The sequence below is a fragment of the Carcharodon carcharias genome, chromosome 11 (assembly GCF_017639515.1).
Source record: "Carcharodon carcharias isolate sCarCar2 chromosome 11, sCarCar2.pri, whole genome shotgun sequence".
Lineage (NCBI taxonomy): Eukaryota > Metazoa > Chordata > Chondrichthyes > Lamniformes > Lamnidae > Carcharodon > Carcharodon carcharias.
The window spans coordinates 23,798,179-23,812,133 of record NC_054477.1 but is presented as its reverse complement, the minus strand read 5'-3'; the positions used below and the strand labels follow the sequence as shown (position 1 = coordinate 23,812,133).

Sequence of the window (13,955 nt, the reverse complement as noted above, 5' to 3'; positions counted from 1 at the left end):
AAAGCAATAATGGGATACTTTAACTTTCACAGAATGGGAAAGTAGAATAGCTCAGGTTCCAAAGGTAGCAAATTCCTCAAGTGTGTTCAAACTGTTTCCTGCAACAATATGTTTTTGAACTAACAAGACAATAGGTCATCTTAGATTTGGTATTAAATAATCCTGAATTAGTCAATAATCTAAATAGCAAGGTAACAACTAGCTAACAGTGACCATAATATGGAATTGAACTCCCTTCCTAACAGCACTGTGGGTGTACCTACACATGGACTGTAGCTATTCAAGGCAGCAGCTCAACACCATCTTCTCATGGGCAATTTGGGAAGGGCAATAAATGCTGGCCTAGCCAGTAGTGCCCACATCCAGTGAAAGAATAAATTTTAAGAAGCCAATATTTTAAACATAGTTAGATCTGACTTTGAAGGGATGAGGCAAGAACTAACCACAACAGAATTAACTACAGATGAAGGATGGCAGGTGTTTGGTTAAAAAACACATTTGCTGGAATAGAGGACCTTAAGGACAAGAGATCTATTTGTGTAATTAAATAACCTTGGTCAACAAGGGAACCGAGAGATACATTGTATAAGCCTTTTCTATTAGTTTTGTACAAAGGCAAAAAATAGTGGAGGTTCTGTGGTAAAACAGAAAATGCTGGAAATGCTCAGGTCAGGCAGCACCTGTAGAAGGAGAAACAGAATTTGTGGGCTGTAACTTCTGATTAGGGTCGCGAAGTGCTAGTCCACAGAAGATAGAAGAAATAAGTACACACTTCCCTGATCTTGAAAACTGCGTTGCCACTTCCATTTGCCGGAGTTGCTTGGGGCATGCAGTGAAAGAATCCTCGCAGGCCCCAGCAAAGTCTAGGTCCAGCATATTCAAGGAGGCCACGCCCCTTTTTTTTTACAGCAATTGCTGCTGTAAAGCAGTTAAGTTTAAAGGGCCAGGAAATTGACAGGCCAGAGAGAAGGTAAGTACATAGGATTTAGGGCTGTCCGGAGGTCGGGGGGCAGATTGAGGGTGCCGGGGGGGCCAAGGTCAGGGGTGGAAGAGGGGTGCAGGGAAGTCCCGTTGAGTTGGTCTGGGTCTTTACGATAGTTACCCAGAAGTTAGAAGAGGTTTTATTTTTAACTTGTGCTGGGTAACTCTTGGTATAATCCTGGCAGAACCATTGCAGTTTGCGATTTAAATTGCATTTGTTGATGGTTCCCAGCGCAGCGCATTTGTCCAGAAGTTAGCATTTTTGGGAAATTGCCGTGCAAACCCTTGCCTGGGAACTTGCCAGAGGGATTCCCCAGCACATCTTTGCGGTCCCATCCAAAGCAAACACTGGGGAGCGCAGAAGTTACGGGCCAATGTTTAATGTTGATGACCTTTCATCAACCTGAACATCAATTCTGTTTCTCTCTTCACAGGTGCTGTCTGACCTGTTGAGCATTTCCAGCATTTTCTGTTTATATTTCAGATTTCCAGCATCCATGGCATTCTGCTTTTCGATTAAAAAAAACAGCAAAGGGATACAATGACAGTAATGAGACCTGAAAATGGAATACAAGAAAAAGTTAGTGAAGGATATTAAGGACAGTTTTTTTTAAAACAAATATGCCAATGACATAAAGGAATGTGGGGATAGTGTAGGAAAAAGGCATTGAAGTGGATGATCAGCCATGATTGTACTGAATGGCACAGCAGGCTCGATGAGCTGAATGGCCTACTCCTGCTCCTACGTTCCTATATTAACAGGAAGAAAGAGTGTTGCTAAGTGTAATGTGGGACCCCTAACGACATGCACAAATGGTATTGTAATTGGAAATCAGGAAACAGTAGACTTAGTAAATAGATAAAAACAAAAAACTGCGGATGCTGGAAATCCAAAACAAAAACAGAATTACCTGGAAAAACTCAGCAGGTCTGGCAGCATCGGTGGAGAAGAAAAGAGTTGACGTTTCGAGTCCTCATGACCCTTCTGAAGGGTCTTGAGGACTCGAAACGTCAACTCTTTTTTTCTCCGCCGATGCTGCCAGACTTGCTGAGTTTTTCCAGGTAATTCTGTTTTTGACTTAGTAAATAGCTTCCTTGTATCAGTCTTCACGATAGAGGATGAGATTAAAGTCCCAGAGATTCAAAGAAAACTGAAAATAACTCAACAGGTAGAACTAAATACTGTATAAGTAAAAAAAAGTGATGGAGAAACTAATTAAAAATTGACAAATCTCTAGGACCCAACAGTTTCCACTCCAGGATATTAATAGTAGGTGGTGAGAGAATTGCTGTTGCGGTAGTCATGATCTTCCAAACCTCTCTTGGTTAGGCTAGGCTTGTATTCCCTTGAATATTGACAATTAAGGAGGGATCTAATTGAGGTGTTCAAGGTGACTGATGGATTTGATAGACTGGATGTAAAGAAACTATTTCCCCTGGTGAAAGAGAGTCCAGGTGGGGGGATAACTAAAATTAGGGCTGGGTGTTCATGCACTGTGTAAACAATCTCCCCTAAAAGGTTTTGCGGCCAAGTCAATGAAAAATTTCTAGATTGTGATTAATATATTTTTACTGAGAAAGGGTATGGAGGATTACAGAATCAAGGCAGTGAATCAAGTTAAGATACAATTCAGATATGATTCCAAATAGTACAATAGGCTCGAGGGGCTGAATGTCCTATGCCTAGTCTTATGTAAGAAGAGGGAAAAAAATGAAGGGAAAATATTTCTCCTCTCGCCCCAAAGTAACATGCAATACCAGGGTTTGCCGTAAGCTACAACATTATATGCATATTTACAGGGCTTTTGGTCCGGCAGTAAAATAACTTTATTCACACAAATACCACATCAGCAGGCAAACAAAACAAGAAGTACAGCCTGTCCATTTCCTTAAGATTCTCAGGCTGCTCTTGTTCCTATGGCAATACTCTGCATTTTAGAATTACTTACAATCTGTTCTAGGGAATTGAAACAGTAATAGCTGCTCCCTTTCCTTTTACAAGTAAATGTGAAAACATTTCCATTTCAAATAACTCCTTTGACTATCCAGTAGGCAGTTTATTAAAATGATTTCCAGGAGCATATATGGTTTGATTATTAATGGTGTGGTCTTTTTTTAAAATCATTTCTTAAACATTGCAAGCGTTCTTTTGGTGTTAAAACAAAAACTGAAGCCGCTGAAAATCTCAATAAAAACAATGTTACAGCAGGCCTACCAGCATCCTAATAAGAAATGATGGATCTGTGTATTTTGATAGAAACATACATAGAAAATAGGAGTAGGCCATTCGGCCCTTGGAGCCTGCTCCGCCATTCATTATAATCATGGCTGATCATCCAACTCAAAAGCTTGCTCCCGCTTTCTCCCCATATCCTTTGATCCCTTTCGCCCCAAGAGCTATATCCAACTCTTTCTTGAAAGCATACAATGTTTTGCATCAGCTACTTTCTGTGGTAGCGAATTCCACAGGCTCACCATTCTCTAGGTAAAGAAATTTCTCCTCATCTCAGTCCTAAATGGTCTACCCCATATCCTCAGATGGTGACCCCTGGTTCTGGACTCCCCCACCATCGGGAACATCCTTCCTGCATCTACCCTGTCTAGTCCTGTTAGAATTTTATAGGTTTCAGCACTTCAATTTTGATTTATGCAGTCCACTTCCTGCCATTCATCTATTCAAGTGCTTGCAACAGACAGCAAGAGGTCCCCCTCCTTCACTGCAGCTAGTTTGCAGTTTTTGCTTAAGTTCTAAATATCAAAATCCCACCCACCCCAGGTCAATGTGGGTCGATTTCAGAATGATGTAATCCTGGATGGTCAATATATATCTAACAAGTGCAGATCGGGTTCAATGCCCATTAGGCTGCAAACCAACTCAGGTTTGAGGAACTAAGATGTGGCACCCGACAATTCGAAGTGGACTGAGAAAAACAGAGTCAAAAATAGTAACAGCTGCTTATATTTCAGTTGCATCAGGATTGTTACATTAACAGTACAAGTTAGGAATCAGTGACTTACAGAATATCAACTGCAAGTATAACTTAGAAATGCTGCGAGTATTATTCTGCAGCAAAATGTCTTTTTTTTCTGTTAACCACTGGTCCCTAACTAATACTTTCCCATACCACACATGCACAATAAAAACTTCTAAAGATTTTTTAAAAATTAAGCCATCCTTTTCTGAGATGCTTACTGTTTATCTGTGGGCTGACATAAATGATAAGATCACATTCAAGGCATAGATGATGCAGAAAATTACACATCTATATTCGTTGATTTCTAGCGCTAATTTAAACTAATGGTTATATGTGAACAGCACATGTAATAATGCTTAAGTATACATTTACTGAGCTGATAAAGAGTAGCACAATAGCATTTTAATATTGTAGATGCTGCTTTGAGACTATTCCTATTTTTAAAAATGCAGCACCAACAATGTTTAGTTAAGCTGCTGGGTGCACACCACCCTCTAGTCTGGCAAATAAAGTTTTGCAGGGTCCAAGTGCTGGTTAAATTTTTAGGGTATAATAGGAAAGTGTGGTTTTTGATAGATAGCCAGATAGATAAAAGCCACTGACACATTTTCAGTTAATCCAGCTTCCTACATTAACACAGTGACTTCACTGCCAAAGTACTACATCGGCTGAACAGCTCTTTGTCCTTGTGTTAACTCATTCCAAATCCCAGTTCCCCCTTCCCCCGGTGCTCCCGAAACTACATGGGTTCCTGGTCAAGCAACATCTTAATTTTAAAATTCTCATCTTTGTTTTCAAATCCTTCCATGGCCTTGCCACTCCCTAACTCTAATCTCCTCCAGGCCCACAACCCTCCGCTAATTCTGGCCTCTTGTGCACCTCCAATTTTAATCGCTCCACCATTAGTGGCCACACCTTCAGTTGCCTGGACCCTAAACTCTGGAATACCCTCCCTACCCCTCTCCGCCTTTCTTCCTCCCTTTCCTCCTTTAAAAGGCTTCTTAAAACCTATGACTTCAAAACAGGCTTTTGGTCATCTGACCTAATATCTCCTTGTGTGGCTCAGTGTCATATTTTGTTTTATAACACTTCTGTGAAGCACCTTGGGACTTTTTAAAAATGTTATATAATGCCTTTAAGTTGTTATTGAATTCATGAAAGATGTAACATAAATACAATTGCTTAATTTCCGATCAGGCAATCATTTCAAAACTATACTTTAACAAAAAATTTTTGACATAAGTCAGTGTTTACAGTAAAAATAGGTACACGTAGATTTTTCAACTTAAACTGAATAAGGAAAAAACAGGTTAGTATTGTTAATGGCAAATTAATTTTTAATTAATGCTTTTGGTATTTTGAAGACAATTAAGTTTTAACACTTCTCTTAAGTATCTCAAAAATTGATCCATTGTATACGAAGTGCATTTAGTGCAGTGACTTATATGGGCAAACACAAGCAGCCAATTGTTGCACACAGCAATGAGATGAATGATTATTCATCTTTTCTTTTGCCAGCATTGGCTAAGGGAGGAACATTGTATGGGATTCTCCCAATACCCTGGCCACTTTTGAGTAGTATCAAGGGATGTTTAATGCCCACCTTAATCACAAAAAGACATGTCTTATTAACATTACACAAAAAAAAAATCAAAAAATGCAGTAGTCCCCTCAGCACAACACTGGAGCAGCAGCCTAATTTATGCACTCAAGTCCTGAAGTCAGTGCCAGTGACTAAACCTCAAAAGCACACTGGGATACTAACAGTAATAGAACACTGGATAAGCTTTGATTTCCTCAATAAAGAAAACTGGCAAGGTATCAAAGTTGAGAGTGGTATGTTCCTCAAAGTTGTCTCATATCATTTTCCAATTTATAATGCACCAACAGTTAGGCAACCCACAACCAAATTATTATGCTGTTTAATTGTGGTATCAAATTAGGATTGGATTAAGGTAAATGGTAAAAGTTAAAATCATGAGTATATCACAGATTTAATCTAAACAGAGGGAACATAAAACTTTATAAAATAAAATGCTGGAAATACTGCCTGACCTGTGTATCTATGCAGAAAGGAGCAGAGCTAACATTTCAGATAACCTTTCAATCAGAACTGAAAGATGTCAGAGATGACCAGCTTTTAGTTGAGCTATGAGAAAGATGGCAAGGATAGAACAGTTGGATGACAAGAGTGATGGCAATAAGTGTAGAAACAAAACAAAGGTCAGAAGAGGTTACAGCAGTGGACAATAGTCCAGACATCCAGGATAACTTTCTAGGGACCCGGGTTCAAATCCCACAGCAGATGGGGAAATTTGAATCCAAAAATTCATGAGGGATGGGGAGAGGGGCAACGTGGAGAGAAGCATTGAAAAATTGGCAACACTGAGAAGGCTCCAATGGCTCAGGTGTAAGAAGAATGCCACTGGGCCCCAGAAGTGTGGTCTGGATACTGCATAGAAACAATCAGCAGCTTAGGCAGCATTTTCTGTTTCTGCATTTCAGATTTTCAGCATCCGTAGTATTTTGCTTTTGTCTCAGAATTTTAAAATATATTATCTTAAATAAATATTTCAATAGGCGTAAGGCTGCAAGGAACATCTCAAATTATATTTCAAAATCCCTATCAGTTTGTGGTAGTATAAGTGAATACAGGACTTAACTGCAAGGCAGAAGTCAAGGGTATGATGGAATTCTCCATCATGTATGAGGGCAGCTCCAATAACACTCAAGAAGCTTGACACAATCCAGGAAAAAGCAGCCAGGTTGATTGGCACCCCATTCACAAACATTCACTCCCTCCACCACCGACACGCAGTAGCAGCTGTTTGTACCATCTACAAGATACACTGCAGGAAATCACCACGGCTCCTTAGGCAGCACCTTCCAAACCCACAACCGCTGCCATCCAGAAGGCCAAGGGCAGCAAACACATGGGAACACCACCACCTGGAAGTTCCCCTCCAAACCACCATCCTGACTTGGAACTATATTGCTGTTCTTTCACTGTTGCTGCAACTGCCCCCCGAACAGCACCATAGGTATATTTTTTTTTATTTGTTCATGGAATGTGGGTGTCACTGGCAATTTATTACCCAACCCTAATTGCCCTTGTTCAGGGGACATTTAAGAATCAACCACATTGCTCTGGGTCTGAAGTCTCAATTTCCTTCCCTAAAGGACATTAGTGAACCAGATGGGTTTTTACGACAATTGGCAATGGTTTCATCATCATCAGGCTTTTAACTCTAGATTTTTGTTGGATTTAAATTTCACCATCTGCCGTGGGTCTCTGGACTACTAGTCCAGTGACAATACCACTACACCACCACCTCCCGCTACAACACATGGACTGCAGCGGTTCAAGGCAGCTAACCACCACCTTCTCAAGGGCAATTAGGAGTGGGCAATAAATGCTGACCTAGCCAGTGACACCCACATTCCATGAATGAATAAAAGTATTATTTTTACTGCACAGTTTGTAATAGTTTAACATCCCTTGCAACAATTAAGTAGATTAATATTAGTTTTTATACTCGAAAGAGTTACAATTTGAAACTATAGATCGTGATCTACAAGTCGACCTTTAAAGCTTTAAAAAAATCCTTTCAAAGATCCAGGTTGACTTACACAAAGAGTATAAAATGCGAACCAGTGTTGGCCACCATCTTGAAATGTGAAAAAATATAACACCAATACTTCAAACTAAATCAATGTGTCAATTTTATTTAATTAAATACTTCTACAAGGGTAGTTTGAACCAATCATAATGATTTAAAAACCACTTTAAGATTGGTGAAGATTTTCAACAGTGGCAACAAGATGTCTGGTCATGGTAAAACCAGAGGGAAAGGGCGCGCTGAGGCCAAGACCCACTCCTCCATAACAGGACTCCAATTCCCTATCACCAGTATCCACCAGCTGCTGCACAAGGGTCACTATGACGAGCATGTCAGGGCAAGAGTCTATTTGTCCACTGTCCTCGAGTACCTGACCGCTGAGATTCTGGACATGGCTGACAACGCGGCCCAGGACAACAAGACAACCTGCATCATCCCCCACTACCTGCAGCTCACCATCCGCAATGATGAGGAACTCAACAAGCTGCTGGGAGGAGGCACCATTGCCCAGGGTGGGGTCCTGATAACACCAGGCTGTGCTACTACCCAGCCCAGAAAGGTTTATGCCTGAAGCGGCAAGATCAGAAAAAGATCAAGTTAATCACCTGATACAAAGAATTCACTGAATTTGTTCTGTATCACTTTGGCTATGGCATCATCATAAGGATCCCACTCTGGATCATGTGTGGCACTTTTGGTTTCACAACCACCCTTCCACAGAAAATCATCTTCCTCTCCATCCAGTGAATTGGATATTCCACATTACTTGAGTGATCTGATAACAGTTTGTGCATTAATAGCACCCCACTTTGAAGATGGAACCACACAAAACATCAAGTGGGCAGCACGCATATTTCCACTCTTTGTGAAGGTTTGTTCTCCACCAACGATCCACCTATTCCATTAGGCACAAACATGATCCTTAAATGGCGTGTTGAGGCACATATCCAAAAGGTTGAACTACGGATGTTAGACCCCGGTATAACAGCAATTTGGGTGTTATTTCTTCACAGAAGATCTGAATCTCATTGGTTATAAAGGATCTGAAATGTCCCACACTAATAAACTCTGTTCTTTACATAGACCACAAAGACACTTATTCCACACATTCTCTTTTCACTCCATCCTTATCCGTCCAACTGTTGTCATGGGCACACACAAAAACTCTTGCAGGGAACTTGATTTTCGGCACAATTTTAAGTTTGAAAATTACCATAGACTTGAATTTTGTCCCCTCAGCCATGCAAGCTAGTACCACAGAGTCTGGTCTTTTCATGTCCTGTGCCTTTCACTAGAACTGTTTTTGTAACTCTCCACTTCACAGTTCAGTTGCTGGGCATAATTGAAATTCATGGGTGGTTCATCCATGTTGCCAATGTGACATAATGGGTACAGCTTTTGTTGCTGTTTGATCACAAATTGCTGGAAACCGGTCATTTTAGCATTAAGGTTTTCTGGTCGCCTGAGCGATCTTGGTCTTCTGGCAGAACACTGAACATTTTTATCCTATAAAGCAGCTGTTGCTCTGAAATCTGCTGGACTCAGTTTGATTTGGCCCACTTAAGGGTGTATTTACTCATTACCTTTCCGTTAACAATGAAAGCATTCTGATAATTTGCCAAAGATCCATCCCAATACATGCTTCTGTGTCTGGTCTCTGCTCTCATGACCATTCACACACTAGTTTTCCATTAACATGGAATCGATTGATGAGCTGCAAAAGGACTAATTTCTATTTGTCTATCGCCACACATGGTCTGCTGTGAGTGGGCATCTTCTTGGCAACATGGCCCATTGCGCATGCTTGATCCCATGAACCAACTTATAAGGCGAGTACAATGCTAAACATGTATTTCTGAGCTGAAAAATTGAGGGTTACTCCAAATGCAAGTATAGCCCTAAATATGCATTTATTAGCCAAAAAATGGAGGAGAGGGTGAAATTGACTTATATGGTCGGTATAGTCATTAACTTGCATTTTGGCACTGAAAGGAAAATGGGGTTGTCTCATACACCGCAATTAATGGTGCTTCAGTATGTTCAAGAAAAACTTTTTTCCAAGTGATACAATTCAGACATACACCAAGTACTGACAAAAATTAGGCTCCTTTCATCGATTTTTTTTTTAAACACTTGTTTGATAAATAAAACATTTTATGGTTGCTACCATTTCCCAAACGCGGTATTATCATACAACTTTTGATTGAATGACTAGATGTTTTCTTCATGCCACATTAAGCTTTTTATAATAATTTGTTCTAAAAAGCTCAGTCAACTTGCAATATTTGTACACAAATTCATGTCATCATTTGCTTGTCTACCAAATTAAAATCACAACCTCCCTTGAGGTACAATTTATGTCTGCAGTTCATTATTGTATCAAATGCTTTAACAGAAATAATTGCATATTTTACAGGTGTGGTGGAATCCATAATTCCAAACTCCGGGCTCCAGAGCAGCACATTGTACTTAAAGGTAAACGAGATGTGTCAATACAAATCACTTCCTACATCCACCTCCCTCCCCTCCACCATGATATTGAAAAAGCTGATCTCCCAAAGGACTCCAATATTCAACTATTGGTAACTGTGCTTTTGATACTGGCATCAACCCACAAACATAATGGGCCGTAACTTCCTCAGTGTGGCAATCAGCGTCGGATTGCAACTCTGTGCCCACTTGCCTACGCCAAGTTTATTCTGTGTCTGTTTTGCCCAATCTTCCAACTCAGACCAGGCAGGACCCAGGTAGCGCAGCTGCCTGCTAAGCCCAGCATCACAGTCCAGCAGAGTTAAATTGAAGGAGGACATGCCCTCTTCTTTACAGCACTAGCTGATGTAAACCCGGTAAGTTTAAAGGTCCGACTGAAGTTGACAACCAGGGAGAAGATAAGTGCCTAAGGTAAGTAGACAGGTGAGGTGAATCAGAAGTTGGGAGGCGATGGTCAGGCTGGTGGGGTGGGGGTTCGAGTCGGGTCAGGAGTGAGGATGGGGCCAGCTAGGTGCAGGGTCCTGTCAGATCAGGAGGTGGGAGTCGGGCCCACGGTGTGGGGGTGTGGGGGGGGGGGGGGGGGGGGGTACCTGGGCGATGAGTCCGTGCAGGTGAGGGTAGTCCCATGGAAGGGGGGGGGGTGGAATTAGTCAGAGGTGGGTGAGTCCCCTGGGGGGGGTTAGGACATGTTGGGGGAATGCCATGGTGGGATCGGTCTGGATGTTGCCAATAGTTAACCAGAAGTTAGAAGAGGTTTTAAATTCTTCTAAGTTTTTCTGAGCAACTGTTGGTGTAATCCTGTCGGAACTATCCAAAGTTTGCATTTCAAATCTCATTTTCAATGGTTCCCAGAGGAAGTTTGCACTTCTGGGCAATTGCAATGCAAATGCTCCCCGTGAAGTTCCAAGAGGGATTCCCTAGTGCATCTTTGGGGTACCACCCCAACCCGACGCTGGGGAGCTCAGAAGTTATGGCCCATAATATATACATACACAACAGTTTATATCTATATGGAGCCTTTGATGTAATAAACATCCCAAGGCACTTCGCAGGAGCATTTGAAAACACGTTATGTGGTATAATCACATAAAGAGATATTAGGTCAGATGACCAGAAGCTTGGTCAAAAAGATAGGTTTTAAGGGATATCTTAAAAGGAGGGAAGCAAGGTAGAGAGATGGAAAAGTAAATGGAGAGTAATCCAGAGTTTAGGGTCCAGGCAACTGAAGTCACAGCCACCAAAGCAATTAAAATCGGGTCAGCTTCCATAATGTTCTTCAAACTAGAGCCAAAAGATATTTGAGCTACACCAGAAAAAGACTTGGCCTCAATTTGATGTTTCAACTGAAAGACGGCACCTCCAATAGTAGAGCACTCCCTCAGTACAGCACTGGAGTGTCAACCTTTGATGCTCAAGTCCTGGAGTGTTACTTGAACCTACAACCTTCTGACTCAGATGCAAGTGTTTCCAGTTGAGCCACAGCTGACACTTTGAGAAGTTGTAGTTAGATGTTCAAAGCAGAGCCACACATTAATTTGGTTCACAATAAAAAACAGTTTCACCTACAAGGTTTAGTGAGATCTTTCATATTCATTTCATTTATGTACAAATAAAGCTGCACTATGCAAAGCATTTAATTAATTACAATTAAAATACAGTGAGGGAGGCGAAAGTCAACTGTACCCAGTAGCCGACGTCTTGTTGACATTTCCAAACATCAGCAGCAACTTGCTGGAGAACCACTCAAAAGTCACTCCATGGTTTAAACTTAAACCCTCCATTTGTAAAAGCTTAAAAAACACATCCTTTTCTAAGATGCCAGCTTCAGAGCCGGTGTGCTGGGAAACAAAGGCCACAAGGTTATGAAGCAGGTGGACAAAGAGGGGTGGGTTTAACCTTCTGATGATCATTTTCAAATCATTCAATCCTTTCAAACTAAGGGAAACTCATCACAAAGCCACTCGGATTATAATTAAACGCCGAAAATACTCGGTCAGGAATTGAAATTTGACATTTCAGATGGGTCATTTCATTAAATCTTCCATGCGTCAAAGGTCTCACCACAACGTTAAGTTTTTTGGATGTTGGTCAAGCTATGCATTTCCACTTTTTAAAATATTTTAAATCGCTAGTATGTCACTTCCCTTTTTATTTCAAACAAGACTTTTCCGAAAAACAAACACTGCAGTGATTACAGGCATTTTGGGCTTGCCAGACACTCGCAATTCTGCAGAATTACCTGGAAAAACTCAGCAAAACTCTGCTGAGTTTTTCCAGGTAATTCTGTTTTTGTTTTGGATTTCCAGCATCCGCAGTTTTTTGTTTTTAACTCTCAATTCTGCCCCTCTTACTAGATCTGTTCCACTCGTGTAAGTTAATTAAATATTTACTTCGTTCTCGAGTAAGAATCTTTTTAAATAACCCTCACAAAACATTTACAGGGAGAACACCTCATCAGTAATGGATGTTAAAGGGGGGGGAGAGAGAGAGAGAGTTCACAGCGGGGGGGGGGGGGAGAAAACAAGTGACAGAGAAGAGTTAAGTTTTTAAAAAAAGTTTGCACAGGAGTCAGTGTCTCAAAGCTCCAGACTGTGATCCAGTTTCTGTAGGTGTGGCCGAGAAGGGAAAAAAATATTCAAAGCAAAAAAAAAGGTTTTCAAAGTCTGCAAGCCGGATCCAAACTCCGGTTGAGAGAAACACGGATGAGAGAAACACGGATTGTCCGTCCCCACCACCTCCCCTTTCAAACATTAAAGTAAACTTCAGCAAACTGCTGGCTGGGCAAGTGGGAAGGTGGGGGGGAGGGGGTAGAACCGAAGCATCTCGGCCTTTTCCCAGTCTGGGAGCCTAAATTCACAACTCCACACCAAACCCCAAAATATATAATAATACCAGCGGTCAGGGAAACAACAACCCCTGGGGAAGGGAGGAGGAAAAATGCCCAAAGTATAAATACAGCTAAAAATGAAAATCTCTGTTAATGGTGCCTTGTTGGGCTGGCGTTTCCCCGACGCTTATTACTCACCACGGATGGCGGTGCCTTTTTCCACAGGAATCCCTTATCCCGGTTACCGACTCTCTCTCCCTTTCCCTCTCCCTTCAGCAGCGGAGCGGCTCCATGGCTCTAACCCCGACACTTCATAGGTTATACTGCCCGTGCGGGACCTGGGGCGCAGTGTCGGTTCAAGGGGAGTGGGTGGCTGGCTGGGCGGGTTGCCTCTCCGCCACCGCAAGATGTTTATCGGCCTTTCCTGTCTCCGGGTCGATACCCAAGCACCGACCGCAGCGGTTGGTAGAGGGAGGACGAGCGCGCATGCGCGGCCGGCCCAGCCGGCAAAGCAAGAGGGTGGGGAAAAAACTCTCCCCCCCCTCGCGCGCCCCTCCCCACCGGGAGTGCGCGTGCGCAGCCGGCCGAGCCGGCCACGGGGTGGGAGCGCGCACGCGCGCTCGGTGGGCGGAGTCCTCCTCCTCCTCCTCCTCCTCACCGCCAGTCAGAGCCACAGCACCACGCCCTGTCAGATTATGGCTCTTCCTCCTCCAGTCCGCACTGAAGTGCTCAGATTTAGTCCGCACCACCGAACTGCTTTTTCCGCTTTAAAGTAGTTTTTTCCACACCCCCCCCCCGCAAAAGGCTTTATTAACAGAGGTTACGGGAAAGATTCACCAGAATGGGGTTGAGGGACGGACTGCAGTCGGGTGGAGGAATTTTTGGGAGAGGCTGGGGGGGAGGGGGGGGGGTCGTTGTCCTGAGAGGGGATTCACCCATAGAATGGTCACGGCGCAGGAGGGAGGTGGCCATTCGACCCACTGAGTTCATGCCAACCCTCTGCAAGAGCAATTTATCTCGTCCCATTTTCTGGCCCTTTCCCCATCGCCCTGGCAATTATTT

General features: G+C 42.5%; 1 protein-coding gene across 1 annotated transcript in view; it reads right to left on the bottom strand.

Annotated features, from left to right (window-relative positions):
• cyfip1 (cytoplasmic FMR1 interacting protein 1) overlaps positions 1-13,431 on the bottom strand; it is a 229,254-nt gene extending 215,823 nt beyond the window's left edge. The window contains exon 1 of the mRNA XM_041198917.1: positions 13,092-13,431. The gene's annotated coding sequence lies outside the window, so the exon portion shown is untranslated. The remainder of the gene's footprint in view (positions 1-13,091) is intronic.
• Positions 13,432-13,955: the final 524 nt, after the last annotated feature.